Source organism: Xenopus laevis, chromosome 3L (genome assembly GCF_017654675.1).
Source record: "Xenopus laevis strain J_2021 chromosome 3L, Xenopus_laevis_v10.1, whole genome shotgun sequence".
NCBI classification, from domain to species: domain Eukaryota; kingdom Metazoa; phylum Chordata; class Amphibia; order Anura; family Pipidae; genus Xenopus; species Xenopus laevis.
Genome location: NC_054375.1, coordinates 2,504,767 through 2,521,060, shown reverse-complemented (window position 1 = coordinate 2,521,060; position 16,294 = coordinate 2,504,767). Strand labels below are relative to the sequence as shown.

Here is a 16,294-nt window from a genome sequence, read left to right as displayed (position 1 = left end):
ATATAAATATATGTACAAAAAAAAAAATATATATATATATAAAGCCTTCAGAATGGACCCGCACTCCAAAAAATTCTTGTGATCAAAATTTTATTAAGTATCACTCGTGTATCCAACATTTCAGCCCACATTGGGGCCTTTATCAAGGATATATATAAAACTATACAAATAAAATACATATATGAATATGAATTAAATCTATAAAATGATACATATTTCGATTTGTAAAAACAGAAAGCTGTTTCACTCAAGTTGCTTTGTGATAAAATATAAAAGACATTTTATTTAGATTTTAGATTTTTAGATTACACTTTCAGGGACCAAGTCACAAGACACAGACACAGCCCCCAATCACCCAATATCTCACCCACTTTGGGTAAGACCCACCCACTTTGGGGCTGTGAATCTGGTGTGTCCCAGCCGACGAGGACTCATTTCTGTACAAAACATTGCGTTTCTTCTCTGCAGTTGGGCATTTTTCTAAATCCAAGGAGAATGAGTTCTGCCCATTGGGATCAGTCCCTTCCTTTATTGTCCCCTAGTCTTGCTATAGCTCAGCGCCTCTGATACAATTTCCTTGGGATGCCTTTTTTCTTCATCTTCGTCAACTTGGAAAATGCTTCATCTAGAGTCTCCTCGTCTGAGCTGTCACTTGATGGGGATTGCTCCTGGTACTCATAGTCGGCATCACTGCAAGTACAAAGGGTTAAATGTCAGCTGAGAGCCCTCCCCAAACATACCCTGACTGCAAAATACTAAAAGTTCATGCTAATTTCCCCTTTAACCTATTTACAACCAATGAGCAGCCACACTTGCAAAATAAGAAGAGGTCTGCAATATCTAATGGGGCTTCCTTTCTCTTATTTATGGCTTTCACCCTTTCTGAGGTTCTACAAGCTCTTACCTTAATTCCATGGAGGAGTCCGAGTCCTCATCTTCCTCAGTGTTTTGCACTTTCCTGAACCTCTTACTCCTGCCTCTTTCCTCCAGCCACAGCTCGACCTGCTCCTCATCACTGGAGTCTCTGAGGATTAGAATAAGGGTTAAATGTTGTAGGAAGGAAGAACGGGGCCTAGTAGAAGGGCAAGATGGTGCCAGTAGGACAAGATGGAGACAGTGGGGCAAGATGGAGATAGTAGGGCAAGATGGAGACAGTAGGACAAGATGGAAACAGTAGGTAAAGATGGAGACAGTAGAACAACATGGAGACAGTAGGGCAAGATGAGACAGTAGGACAAGATGGAGACAGAAGGCAAGATGGAGACTGTAAGAGATAACCTAAAACTTTACTTACCAATAATTATGTAGCCCCGGGATGTGGTAACCAAACACTTGGATGTAAGAATCTTCACTTGTCCTCTTACCATATCCTCAAATGAGGATATTATTTGTTTAAAGAAGTCGCTGAAGAAATTTGAACCTGTTATGGTGACGTTGAAGATAAGAGGAGCTAATGGAGCAAAAAAAAATTATTACCTCTCACTTATAGGCAGCCCCCTCCCTGTCCAATGTGAAAGAGCAATAACCCTCTTACCTGTCACTGTTATATTGCCACTGAGCTGTTCATGTGCCTTCCCTAGCAAAAAGTAGGCTCTGAAATCTGTCACAATGATGAAGATGGAGGCTATCATGTACGGCACAATCCCCAAGAAACCTGTCAACATCTTCTTCTCAATTGACGTCATCTTCAGGGAAACTGTAGGAATGAGAGAGACTCATGAGAAAATGGAGGCTGGGACAGACAAAGTGGGTTTCCTAAATGTAACGCATTCGGCTAATATTGGTTTGTGGTTACTATAAAGACTATGGGGTGAGTAAACTAGTGATTAAGTAGTTAAGTGAGTGGTAGTTATAGCCAGTAAGTGGCAGGTACCTTCGTTATTGAGAGTTGGGTAATTATAGTAAGTGGTGGGGCTCGCTAAGCATAGAGGGGTCTGTACTATAGTGAATGAGTGGGGGGTGTTACTGAAAAGAATTGGGACTCACCAGGTGAGACGTAGAGAGATTGCTCCTTCATGTTCAGGGGTAACAGAGAGGGAGCACCAGTCTTCACTCTCAGCTCATTCAGCTTCATAAAGTTCTTAGTGATGTAGAAATTGTCGTGCTTGTCATTGAGCAGGTAATTCCTGCGATATAGCGCCGCCCTGCAGATCAATGAGAAATCTGATTAGAAAGGGTAATTCCTTAAGTAACATTATGGGAGAGAGAGTGGGAAGGGGAGCAGGAATGAAAGCTACAATGCCCACTGTATTATGATTCCCTGCATATATATATATCCGATACTCACTGGGCCAGTCCAATAATCTCCAGGTAAGGGTCTATACTGGCGTTCACTTAATCCTAATCTGCTCTGCCACGTTGATCACGTTGGTGGCACTGGTGTTGATATCAAAGTCATGGATGACAGTGATATTAAACAGAAAGTGATCCTTGAACTTGTTAAGGACAGAATCGGCCTCTGTAAGGAAAGTGCAGAGATGGGAATTTTCTATAGAACGAGGACTGGATCCTTAAATCCCACACACAGTGTCCAGACAGACTTCCTTGTTTAGTAACTCATGGCAACCCACCAACCTAATCTGCATCACTCACCTTTGTCCTTCAGTCGACTGACGTGAGTCTGAACAAAGTCTGGGCCCATGCCCGGAACTGTGGGACAGACGAAGTTGGATTCATTAGAATTTGTCATTAATCCAGGAGAAAGAACTAGAGCAGAACATGTCAGATTGGGGTGAGTTGTAACTTACCTCCAGCCAGTGCACACAGGGGCCGAAATGTGTCTATAATGCCGCAGACGAAGCCAAACAAGCCGGCATTATCGGTACAAGTCTGCTTGGCCGTATCGAATTTCTGGTAACATTTCTTGCTCGGGTTCCCTAACTCCTCATTGCAGATAGTTCCCATGTTGTACAGGTATGACCACGCCGCTCTCAAGTCTCGGCCTAGGAAGGACGGGAGGATTAGAAGGCGAGTTTAGTATCAGTATTGATGCCACGCCAGGTACCACAGAGCAACAAGGTATCATTGATTGGGCACACACAACCCGAGGGTTTCTCTACTCACCTATACGTCTCATGCCCTCCTGTAGGGCAGTAAAGAAGCCTTGTGACCAGTTGGAGACATTTTTAAAGTTACCAGCAATGGACTTGATCTTGTCCAAAGCCCCTGGAAAGAGAGAAACGAGTGTGAGACTCACGTGATTGCACTTTATTTCACATACACTGCCATGGGCAAATAGCACTGATCTGTCCATCTTGGTAGACACCCAAATGTGACTGCAGCCCCTGTCTCCATCCACCCAGATTCTGACCAGATCTGCACCTGTAGGGTCACCTTCAAGTGCACAAATGGTAGATCGGGATATTCCTACTTGCTACACCCACCGCTCTTCCGTTACTTACTCATCACAGGCGCTTTCATCCCCTGAACAACTTCTAAGGTCTGATTCACGGCCAACTGCAACCCGCACGAGGTTGCTTCCGACACCCGCTTGTAATTCTCCAGGATATTTCCGGCGGGTCCTTGGATGGTCAGTGAAAAGGCCAGTGCAATAATCAGGTTCTTGCCTTGAGCTGGGAGAGATGGGAGAATTAATCATTCTTATTATTCCATAGCCTGACTGCCCTTACATTAAAGTTCCTATGCTGATGGTGAGACCTCCTTTCCTCCCCACAAATAAATCACCCATTCCCCCTCTCTTCATGTGGAACCCAAATAGAGTTTCTAAGGCATGGTTCAGCCCATAAATGTCTTAACCCCTCCCATAGACCCAATTTTATAGCCTTAAGCTAAAGCCAAACCCGTGGAACTTACCTGCAAATATCTGTGGTAGTGTTAGGAATACAATTACACGAATCTGCTCAAAAAACGCCATGCCGAGAGATAGGAAAACTCCAATAAAGGCGCTGGCGATGATGCAGATGTCCAGGCTGTAGCTCTTCACAAACAGAGTGAAGAAGGCAAATACTATGGCCAAGAACATGCCTAGAACAAATGAGCCGAAGCATCTCAGGAATTCCTTGCACATACTGTTCTTTCTTCTTCTCATTGGAACTTTCTTTTGGTTCTCTATATCATTGGATTTGAGTTCAACCTTTATTGTGTGATTGTGTTTTCAATGTGATTGATTGTGATTTAGATGAATCTGGGGGAGGGAAGCAGAACATTGTTAAACCTGTGCAATTCCCAAGACTAATGCACCTTGGGGTTAGACCATTAGTTATGATCACCAGGACACAGTGCCATCTAGTTCTTATATCAGTCACCAAAACACACCCCTCAATACACATCTAGATACATTCCTCCATTTACATGTTAGACTTACAGGTCTGCAGTCTTCTAACTAAAACTGGGTTCTGAATGTATTATTAAATGAGAAAAACAATACATTCCTAACTCATATACTTTTATTATTCTCCAAAACCCATTTCTAAATATAATCCCTCGGCAAACCTTTCTTTCCCCCATAACAGACAGGTCAGACTTGCAGGCATATAGTTTCCCAGCTAAAATCGCATTCTTTTTCTCAATATATTATATGAAAAAAATCTATTTCTTATATCAAGTGTTAGTCTGCAGTCTTCTAACTAAAACTGGGTTCTGAATGTATTATTAAAAAAACAATACATTCCCAACATATCTCTGTCCAGTGTCGGACTGGGACACTTACGGCCCACCCAAAAACCTTAGACCAGGGGCCCACCATAAAACCTTAGACCAGAGACCCACTCTCAGTACTAATATTCTTCATCTCCTCAATCAACCTCTATTCTCCTAGTCTGTTTTCTTTACATACTATAATCAATCATTCCATCTATTTAGCATCTTTGTTCTCATAGAAATAGAGAATTGCCATGAAATAGGCCAAAGTTTAGCAGCACGAGGGGCCACTGACACCTGGGTCCACTCGGAGTTTTCCTGATATCCCGGTGGGCCAGTCCGACACTGGCTCTGTTAGTGAATCTACCCCTTAGTCTGGTTGGGGTATGGAAGTAATAGTAAAGTTATATAATTATTGTGGAATTATAGAGAAAATGTTTAATGAAACTACATGGTAATGAAGATGTAGTACAAGGCTACATACAGTCAATAAGATTAAAGAACTTACCACATGTTTGTGTGATGATGATGATGGTGATCTTAAAGGAATATTTTTTATTGACAATCACAAGATGATAAGAGACAAGGACAATATGATATATTGGAAGTAGAAGTACACGAAGTTCCTGTCCTTGGGTTTAATCACCTCAAAGAATTATACTTGGGACAACACCTTTACTAACGACTTTACAGTCACCATCTTTGAACAGAGTTTAAGGAACAACAAAGGATTAAGAGACTTTATTTTATGAAATATTACTAAAGATTTGGAATGGAATTTAATTGGAAATGGAAGAATTAGATGTGATATGTTACCTGTGAATTCTTAGAAGTTGAAATGATTGAATTATTATTATAGTTAGATAGGCAATTAACTTGATTGTGATGGATTAAGAATTCTCCAGCATTGAGTTTTTTTTCAATTCTGCTGGTCAAGAAGGAGTTCTTGGTTTTGAAGATGGTTTTAGCCCCTCTTCAAAGCAAAGTAGTTACAATACGGTTATTTGCATATAGGATGAGTTTAGTGATACGTTAAAGTTAATTTGGTCATTAGTATGGCCTTGTTTAGAGGATAAGTAAACCTTAAAAAAGGGAGCTTTTTCTAATTGTAATTAACATTATTGGTGTTGTAACAAAATTCATGATGTTGGCAGTTGATAAAAACGTGAATCTGTGAGAGTTAACGGCTCCACTTCTCAAGTCCCTCGTCCCTCTCCAGCACTTGGTTCTGTTGGAGCAGGATTGACCCCGTACCGACCGTGTGTAGGGTTGGAATTAGGGATCCCGATTCCAGCTAGGGTCCCCCTCCCCATGTGTTTAAATCTAATGTGTGGCTCCAAAAGCCTTTCAATGTACCAGTGTGAGTAGATACACAACCCTGTATGTATAGACACCCTCTTGTTTCTACTTGCACTGGGCCCCCAAGGGCCCCTCTAAGTTCTAGACCCAAATGAATATGTGTGTGTGTTGTTTCCTCTCCCCGTTCATGTTATGGATTTACTGTAAAATCTTCAGGCAGCAAGAGGCAGATATACAGATACAGTAAACAGACCTGATATACACTCATTTATATACAATAATCAGGTGTTATATACAGTAACCAGGCCTTATATACAGTACAGCCCACTCATGCCCCTCCTGTCATATTTAAGGAATTCTGAGCAAATGTTGGAGCCTGTGGCCCCATCCTGAGTCCCTGAGGATCCAGTGAAGAGGGAGGGAGAGGTCATTACTGGGGATCAATAGATTATAGAGTGCAGGATAGGACAATGCAGGAGGCCATTTATGCCAAACGGGAACAACCATCCCTGAACAGACGAGCAGTCGGGGACACGTCTTGTCAGCAATGTACAGTTCCGCTTGTACAACGCTTCAGTATATTCCCCCAACATGTCACACAAGCACAAAATGGCCCTACGACTCTGTCACAATCACAATAAATCCACAGGACAGTCGTCATTTTTTGTAAAACAATTTTTTTTTTTGCTTTTTATATAAAAATATATATCTTTAATTTAATATATGTCAAAAATATATATGAAATGTATTTTTTACATTGATATAAAAATGTATATATGACATTAAAATAATATAAAAAATAAATACATTAATAAAAATTTATTTTAAACTGTATATCTACAAAAGTAACTATATATAAATATGTCCACATCTTGTATAAAAATAATATAAATATATGTATAAAAAAAATATATATATATATAAAGCCTTCAAATGGATCCGCATCACTCGTGTATCCAACATTTCAGCCCACATTGGGGCCTTTATCAAGGATATATATAAAACTATACAAATAAAATAATATAAATATATAAATTAAAATCTATAAAATGATACATATTTAGATTTGTAAAACAGAAAGCTGTTCAAGTTGCTTTGTGAAAAAATAAAAGATATTTTATTTAGATTTTAAGAATAGATTTTCAGGGACAAAGTCACCAGACACAGCCCCCAATCCACCCAATATCTCACCCACTTTGGGTAAGACCCACCCACTTTGGGGGCTGTGAATCTGGTGTGTCCCAGCCGACGAGGACTCATTTCTGTACAAAACATTGCGTTTCTTCTCTGCAGTTGGGCATTTTTCTAAATCCAAGGAGAATGAGTTCTGCCCATTGGGATCAGTCCCTTCCTTTATTGTCCCCTAGTCTTGCTATAGCTCAGCGCCTCTGATACAATTTCCTTGGGATGCCTTTTTTCTTCATCTTCGTCAACTTGGAAAATGCCTCATCTAGAGTCTCCTCGTCTGAGCTGTCACTTGATGGGGATTGCTCCTGGTACTCATAGTCGGCATCACTGCAAGTACAAAGGGTTAAATGTCAGCTGAGAGCCCTCCCCCAAACATACCCTGACTGCAAAATACTAAAAGTTCATGCTAATTTCCCCTTTAACCTATTTACAACCAATGAGCGGCCACACTTGCAAAATAAGAAGAGTTCTGCAATATCTAATGGGGCTTCCTTTCTCTTATTTATGGCTTTCACCCTTTCTGAGGTTCTACAAGCTCTTACCTTAATTCCATGGAGGAGTCCGAGTCCTCATCTTCCTCAGTGAATTGCACTTTCCTGAACCTCTTACTCCTGCCTCTTTCCTCCAGCCACAGCTCGACCTGCTCCTCATCACTGGAGTCTCTGAGGATTAGAATAAGGGTTAAATGTTGTAGGAAGGAAGAACGAGGCCTAGTAGAAGGGCAAGATGGTGCCAGTAGGACAAGATGGCAGTAACTGGTCTTTAATCTCCACCAAATGATTTTTTATTTTCTACAAACGCTTATAATACATAAGACTAGTGTATAAGTAGGGGGAATGGGATCATTTGGGGATGGGACCTACAAGACACCGGCACAAGATGGGGAAACAGGTGGGAAAGGGGAGTATTTCAGGCAAAACTTACATCTCCTCATCTGTTGAATCCGAGTAGGTGAGGGGAGTGAGGCAGAACTTGCAGGCGTTCTCTAGTTTGATGCAGCAGTCTCCGCAGTACAGCCCCTAGGGAGAGACGTGGCTCAGTATGACAATCAATAGGCCAGCCAGACATTCATGGCACTAGATATTACATGAAATACCAGAGTCCAACATGCAGAACTCATACATTTAGTGGGTTGCCCCTAAAAACATGGCTGTGATTATTGCACCCCCAATTGAGATTCTGATAAAAATTGAGAACATTTTGGGCTTAAGAAGTGGCCATGTACTGTACTAGGAACTGGGCTCAACTGAAAGTGATGGGGTACTTACCTCTGCAGTCCCTGGTAATACAGGCTAGAAATTCCAGGCTGTTACTGTCGGTTCTGACTTTGGCACATTCCATGCAGAACTCTTCCCTTTTGCCCATCAGTCTGACCAGACGGGTAAAACACAGAGTTTCTGTAAAAATAAAAGGGGAGAATGTTTATCACACTCACACTCTTTCTCTATGAAATGTGTATATCCAGGCAGGGTATGAATCGATTGCTATACCGTTTGGCCAGCTTGTAGAGGAAGCTGCTGGGTTGTGGATCCTGGGAAGCAGTAACAATGTACTTCATATGATAAGGGGTCCTCTCTGGGCGCTCGCAGATAATCGTGTTGTACAGGAAGCAGATCCTTTCCTGGAGAGAAGCAAATGAAATATCAAATATACTTTGAACACTATTGGTCCCTATGTGAATGTGAACATTAGAAAGTATTTCCTATTCAAGGATGTCACGTGTCTTTTACATGATTAAGATATTAAAGGGCTTTTGGGATTAATACTCCTATAGCCTGAGCCAGGGAGAAGTCTCAATACAATTTGGAGTAATAAAGTTAAATAAGAATATGAGCAACTAGGGTGAAATTGATGGACTGTAGATGTCATTTATCAGCTTTAACTACTATGTGAATGTGTGAGGAGTTTTGCTTCCTACAAACTTACCAGTTCACGATATGGATAATAATAGGCACAGAGGGAGCGTCTCAATCTCGTAAGATACACCCCAATCGCGGTGGCCAAAAAGGCAAATCCATATAAAAGTCCTAGGAGAAAAAAGAGCAGGTTTAATTCAGGACTGTCGAACAAGATGGAGATAGAATGGAAAGATGAAGACAGTAGGGCAAGATGGAGGCAGTAGGGCAAGATGGAGACAGTAGGGCAAGATGGAGACAGTAGGACAAGATGGAGACAGTAGGACAAGATGGAGACAGTAGGGCAATATGGAGACAGTAGGGCAATATGGAGACAGTAGGACAAGATGGAGACAGTAGGACAAGATGGAGACAGTAGGACAGGATGGAGACAATAGGAGAAGATGGAGACAGTATGGCAAGATGGAGACAGTAGGGCAAGATGGAGACAGTAGGGCAAGATGGAGACAGTAGGACAAGATGGAGACAGTACGGGAGTTGCCCATCCCAACTGCAAACTTTACTTACCGATAATTATGTAGCCCCGGAAGTCCGGCTTTGATGGGGTAACCAAACACTTGGATGTGAGAATCTGCACTTGTCCCCTTACCATATCCTCAAATGAGGATATTATTTGTTTAAAGAAGTCGCTGAAGAAATTTGAGCCTGTTACGGTGACGTTGAAGATTAGAGGAGCTAATGGAGGAAAAAATACACCAAAATTATTACCTCTCACTCTATATTACAGGCAGCCCCCTCCCTGTCCAATGTGAAAGAGCAGACCAATAACCCTCTTACCTGTCACCGTTATATTGCCACTGAGCTGTTCATGTGCCTTCCCTAGCAAAAAGTAGGCTCCGAAATCTATCAAGATGATGAAGATGGAGCCTATCATGTACGGCACAATCCCCAAGAAACCGGTCAACATATTCTTCTCAATTGACGTCATCTTCAGGGAAACTGTAGGAATGAGAGAGACTCATGAGAAAATGGAGGCTGGGACAGACAAAGTGGGTTTCCTAAATGTAATACAGTCGGCTAATATTGGTTTGTGGTTACTATAAAGACTATGGGGTGAGTAAACTTGTGATTAAGTAGTTAAGTGAGTGGTAGTTATAGCCAGTAAGTGGCAGGTACCTTTGTTATTGAGAGTTGGGTGATTATAGTGTGTAGTGGGGGTCACTAAGCATAGAGGGCTCTGTACTATAGTGAATGAGTGGGGGGGTGTTACTGAAGAGAATTGGGACTCACCAGGTGAGACGTAGAGAGATTGCTCCTTCATGTTCAGGGGTAACAGAGAGGGAGCACCAGTCTTCACTCTCAGCTCATTCAGCTTCATAAAGTTCTTAGTGATGTAGAAATTGTCGTGCTTGTCATTGAGCAGGTAATTCCTGCGATATAGCGCCGCCCTGCAGATCAATGAGAAATCCGATTAGAATGGGTAATTCCTTAAGTAACATTATGGGAGAGAGAGTGGGAAGGGGAGCAGGAATGAAAGCTACAATGCCCACTGTACATATATATCCCATACTCACTATCCCCCCCTACAGGACTGGGCAGATACTACGGGAAATGGGGTCAGAACTCAATCAGAACCAACAGTAAGAACAGAGGAATTGGACCTACCGAATGAAGGAGTAAAGGCAGAAGAAGAGCACAAAATACTGGGCCAGTCCAATAATCTCCAGGTAAGGCTCTATACTGGCGTTCACCTCGTCCATAATCTGCTCTGCCACGTTGATCACGTCGGTGGCGCTGGCGTTGATATCAAAGTCGTGGATGACAGTGATATTAAACAGAAAGTGATCCTTGAACTTGTTAAGGACGGAATCGGCAGCTGTAAGGAAAGTGCAGAGATTGGAATTTTGCTATAGAACAAGGGCTGGATCCTTAAATCCCACACACAGTGTCCAGAAAGACTTGCCTGCTTAGTAACCCATAGCAACCAACCCACCCACCAAATCTGCGTCACTCACCTTTGTCCATCAGTCGACTGACGTGAGTCTGAACAAAGTCGGGGCCCATGCACGGAACTGTGGGAAAGACGAAGTTGGATTCATTAGAATTTGTCATTAATCCAGGAGAAAGAACTAGAGCAGAACATGTCAGATTGGGGTGAGTTGTAACTTACCTCCAGCCAGTGCACACAGGGGCCGAAATGTGTCTATAATGCCGCAGACGAAGCCAAACAAGCCGGCATTATCGGTACAAGTCTGCTTGGCCGTATCGAATTGCTGGTAACATTTCTTGCTCGGGTTCCCTAACTCCTCATTGCAGATAGTTCCCATGTTGTACAGGTATGACCACGCCGCTCTCAAGTCTCGGCCTGGGAAGGACAGGAGGATTAGAAGGCGAGTTTAGTATCAGTATTGATGCCACGCCAGGTACCACGGAGTAACAAGGTATCACTGACTGGGCACACACAACCCGAGGGTTTCTCTACTCACCTATACGTCTCACGCCCTCCTGTAGGGCAATAAAGAAGCCTTGCGACCGCTTGGAGACATTTTTAAAGTTACCAGCAATGGACTTGATCTTGTCCAAAGCCCCTGGAAAGAGAGAGACGAGTGTGAGACTCACGTCATTGCACTTTATTTCACATACAACCCACCCAGATTCTGACCAGATCTGCACCTGTAGGGTCACCTTCAAGCGCCCAAAAGGTAGATCGGGATATTCCTACTTGCTACACCCACCGCTCTTCCGTTACTTACTCATCACAGGCGCTTTCATCTCCTCAACAACTTCTAAGGTCTGATTCACGGCCAACTGCAACCCGCACGAGGTTGCTTCCGACACCCGCTTGTAATTCTCCAGGATATTTCCGGCGGGTCCTTGGATGGTCAGTGAAAAGGCCAGTGCAATAATCAGGTTCTTGCCTTGAGCTGGGAGAGATGGGAGAATTAATCATTATTCTTATTCTCATTATTCCATAGCCTGACTGCCCCTACATTAAAGTTTCTATGCTGATGGTGAGACCTCCTTTCCTCCCCACAAATAAATCAAACATTCCCCCTATCTTCATGGGGAACCCAAATAGAGTTTCCAAGGCTGGTTCAGACCAGAAATGTCTCAACCCCTCCCCCTAGACCCAATTATATGGCCTTAAGCTAAAGTCAAACCCGTGGAACTTACCTGCAAAAATCTGCGGCAGTGTTAGGAATACGATTACTCGAATCTGCTCAGAAAACGCCATGCCGAGAGATAGGAAAACTCCAATAAAGGCGCTGGCGATGATGCAGATGTCCAGGCTGTAGCTCTTCACAAACAGAGTGAAGAAGGCAAATACTATGGCCAAGAACATGCCTAGAACAAATGAGCCGAAGCATCTCAGGAATTCCTTGCACATACTGTTCTTTCTTCTTCTCATTGGAACTTTCTTTTGGTTCTCTAGATCATTGGATGTGAGTTCAACCTTCATTGTGTGATTGTGGTTTCAATGTGATCGATGTGATTGATTCTGATTGATTTGATTGATGTGATTGATTCTGATTTAGATGAATCTGGGGGAGGAAAGCAGAACATTCTTAAACCTGTACAATTAATTCCCAAGACTAATGCACCTTGGGGTTAGACCATTAGTTACACTAACACAAAACACTAACTCATATACTTTTATTATTCTCCAAAACCCAATTCTAAATATAATCCCTCAGCAAACCTCTCCTTCCCCGTAACAGACAGGTCAGACTTGCAGGCCTATAGTTTCCCAGCTAAATTTGCATTATTTATCTATCTATCTAAATCTATTTATCTATCTAAATCTATTTATCTATCTATCTATCTATATATATTTATTTATGAAAAAATCGATTTCTTATATTAAGTGTTATACTTGGACAGCTATAAGTAACCAATGAAAAGAGGTTTCTCTATTACTTACTCGTTAAAGATGTTGAATAAATAAATAATATGAAGATTAGTATTGAGCAGTCTCTAGGAGCTCTGTCCAATAGCTAATCCACAACTAAATGAAATGAGTTCAGCTGTGATACTAGATAAACAGATGGGGTCATTATGACATCACTATGCCCCGCCCACATCATGAAAGGCTTTCTTCTGTTAGTCATTATGACATCACAGTGACCTAAAGTTACCTTGCCTCTGATTGGTAAATGGCTAAATCCCACGGCTAATAAACTTTACTAATATATAATTATGTATGAAATAAATTAAAGGGGGAATTAAGACACTGCCCAGCCTCCAAACTACCCCATCACCTGTCCATTTATAGCCCAAGTCCATCTGTCTGATAAGCTCCATCCCATAATACTAACTATGACATCATCCACCAAACTCTATTTCTAAATACAATCCCCCAACCAACCTCCCCCAATATCCTTATCGTGGCTGCAATTTCACAGCCCCAACTGAATTCCCCAGTTCCGTTAATTTCAAGCTTTATACTTACAAAGATGTAGAATTCAGTTGGTTGATTAGTACAAAACAGACACAACAGTTCTGCTCGGTAGCTAATCCTCCAACAACTGATAGTGGCTGCACTGGTGTTGCTGCTATATATATAGCTGGGGTCATTATGACATCACAATGAGGGAAGACTGACATTGTGATGTCATAATGACATCACAATGAATGAGGGAAGACTGACATTGTGATGTCATAATGACATCACAATGAGGGAAGACTGACATTGTGATGTCATAATGGCTGTCTATAGAATGGATGGAAAGATTCAACTTTGTGACTGGCCATCATCCAAAAATCACAGTTTTATTTTTATGAGGATCCCTTTAAAGGAACAGTAACATCAAAAAGTAATAAAATATGCTGGATCAAGGGCTTGGCATGATGAAAGAGAAACCCAGAACTATACAATCCATGGCAATGTAAATGATTAAGCCTTTCAGTTTGTACCTGGTATCTAGTTGCTAAGGCCCCACTGACCACAGCAACAGGGAGGTGGATTCACTAAGACAGGGGGAAGATATATAGGTTGGTCAATGTGCTGCTATGAACACTAGGGGGCACTGGTGCCTATATATATGAACTTGAGTCTGGGTCGGGGATGTGACAGATCCAGATTGTATAGAGGTGGCCATACACAGTCAGATTTAAGATGCCCATACAAGTCTAGCTGCCAGTGTATGGCCAAACGAGCGGATCTTATAGTGTATGGCCACCTTAAACGAATGTGGATATCAGAGAGGGGTACTTCCTGGTTGCTAGGTTTATCTAACCAGGCAACCAGAAAGTGGTTCAAATGGGAAAGCACAGAGCTGCAGATTATGTTCCTATAATGTTACTTTCATATATACACACAGCTCTGCTCATGAACTGCACAGACACAGCAATAAATAAATATAAACAGATACAATTACAAAGATCAAGTGCCATATCTTAATACGCACAATAGGGAAGAGGTCCCTGTCCCGTACAGTTTACAATCTAATCCAATATAAATTCGTTTTAAAAAAAAAAAAAAAAAACACACGAAAGATGAATTTCTCATAAAACCTTGCAATGCATTTGCTGATTATGAGTTTACTCGGTAACAAATGCTGCACAATAGTTACAGCTGGTCAGTAGCACATTGATACATCAGATACATAGTAATAATTCCTATCTGATCCCCATTGTAAGCAGCAGTCCTGTCCTGCTTTATGGCAGCTGAGATTCTAGCTATCTGTATAACAGAACATTCTGTCCCAGTGGCTGCACAGATCCTATCTGATCCCTATTGTAAGCAGCAGTCCTGTCCTGCTTTACGGCAGCTGAGAGTTTCAGGAAGTCCTAAAACTTCCTATTGCCTAAATTCAGAAAAAAATATAAATATTCCAAAATAAATACTTTATTGCCCCCTGTACAGAAAGCACAAAGGGTCAGGAAAACAAGGCAGCATAAAAAATAGACATTATTTCTCTCCAGTGTTTTATGTTTGTGGTTACAAAATATTAATCTGCACAAAAAAAGCTAATTATTACACAAGTGGTTAATTGGTCTGTCTGTGTTATATATTGGCGGCCTGCGATATAAAATCGGATAAAATTGCATTTAGTGCAGAACCTCATGGTGGTTTCAGCGTGTCGGGGATTCTTACTTGCAGTACATGCGTATGTGCAAATTGTTGGTGGCGCAGCATTGTATAGGCATGGGATCCGTTATCCAGAATGTTTCCAATTACAGAAAGCCCGTCTCCCATAGACTCCATTATAATCAAATAATCCAAATATTTAAAATGATTTCCTTTTTCTCTATAATAATAAAACAGTCGCTTGTACTTGATCCCAACTAAGATATAATTAATCCTTATTGGAGGCAAAACCAGCCTATTGGGTTTATTTCATGTTTATATGATTTTCTAGTAGACTTAAGGTATGATGATCCAAATTACAGAAAGATCCATTATCCAGAAAACCCCAGGTCCCGAGCATTCTGGATAACAGGTCCCATACCTGTACTTGATCCCAACTAAGATATAATTAATCCTGATTGGAAGCAAAAACAGCCTATTGGGTTTATTTCATGTTTATATGATTTTCTAGTATACTTAAGGTATGAAGATCCAAATTATAGTAAGATCCGTTATCCAGAAAACCCCAGTTCCTGAGCATTCTGGATAACAGGTCCCATACCTGTAATAATAAAACAGTCGCTTGTACTTGATCCCAACTAAGATACAATTAATCCTTATTGGAAGCAAAACCAGCCTATTGGCTTTATTTCATGTTTATATGATTTTCTAGTAGACTTAAAGTTTGAAAATCCAAATTACAGAAAGATCCGTTATCTGGAAATTCCAGAATTCTCTTCTTTCCGTGCAAAATGGCCCCTTACCAGCCCAAAGCAACCACAGTCCTTGTGCCTCCATAGAGTATTGAATCACAACATTCAGTACAGATATAAAGTTCACTTTGCGAAAGATTCAGGCAAATACCCAACCGAACCCGACTTCAAATTTGAATATGCAAATTAGGGGTGGGAAAGGGAAACATTTTTACTTCCTTGTTTTGTGACAAAAAGTCACGCATTACCCCTCTCCGTCCCAAATTTGCATATGCATATTAGGATTCAGATTCGGCCGGCCAGAAGGATTCGGGCGAATCCGAATCCTGCTGAAAAAGGCCGAATCCTGGATTTGCTGCATCCCTAATTGTTATTGTTACTTTTTATTCCTCCTCTTTCTATTCAGGCCTCTCCTATTCATATTCCGGTCTCTTATTCACATCAATGCATGGTTGCTAGGGGAATTTGGACCCTAGCAACCAGATGGCTGAAAATGCAAATTGAAGAGCTGCTGAATTAAAAGCTAAATAACTCAAAAACCTTAAAGGATAAAAATGAAAACCAATTGC

General features: G+C 41.4%; 2 pseudogenes; both read right to left on the bottom strand.

Annotated features, from left to right (window-relative positions):
• Positions 1–401: 401 nt before the first annotated feature.
• On the bottom strand, positions 402–4,408 carry LOC121401125 (annotated as a pseudogene).
• A 2,501-nt stretch (positions 4,409–6,909) lies between these two features.
• On the bottom strand, positions 6,910–15,212 carry LOC121401346 (annotated as a pseudogene).
• Between the last annotated feature and the right edge of the window lie 1,082 nt (positions 15,213–16,294).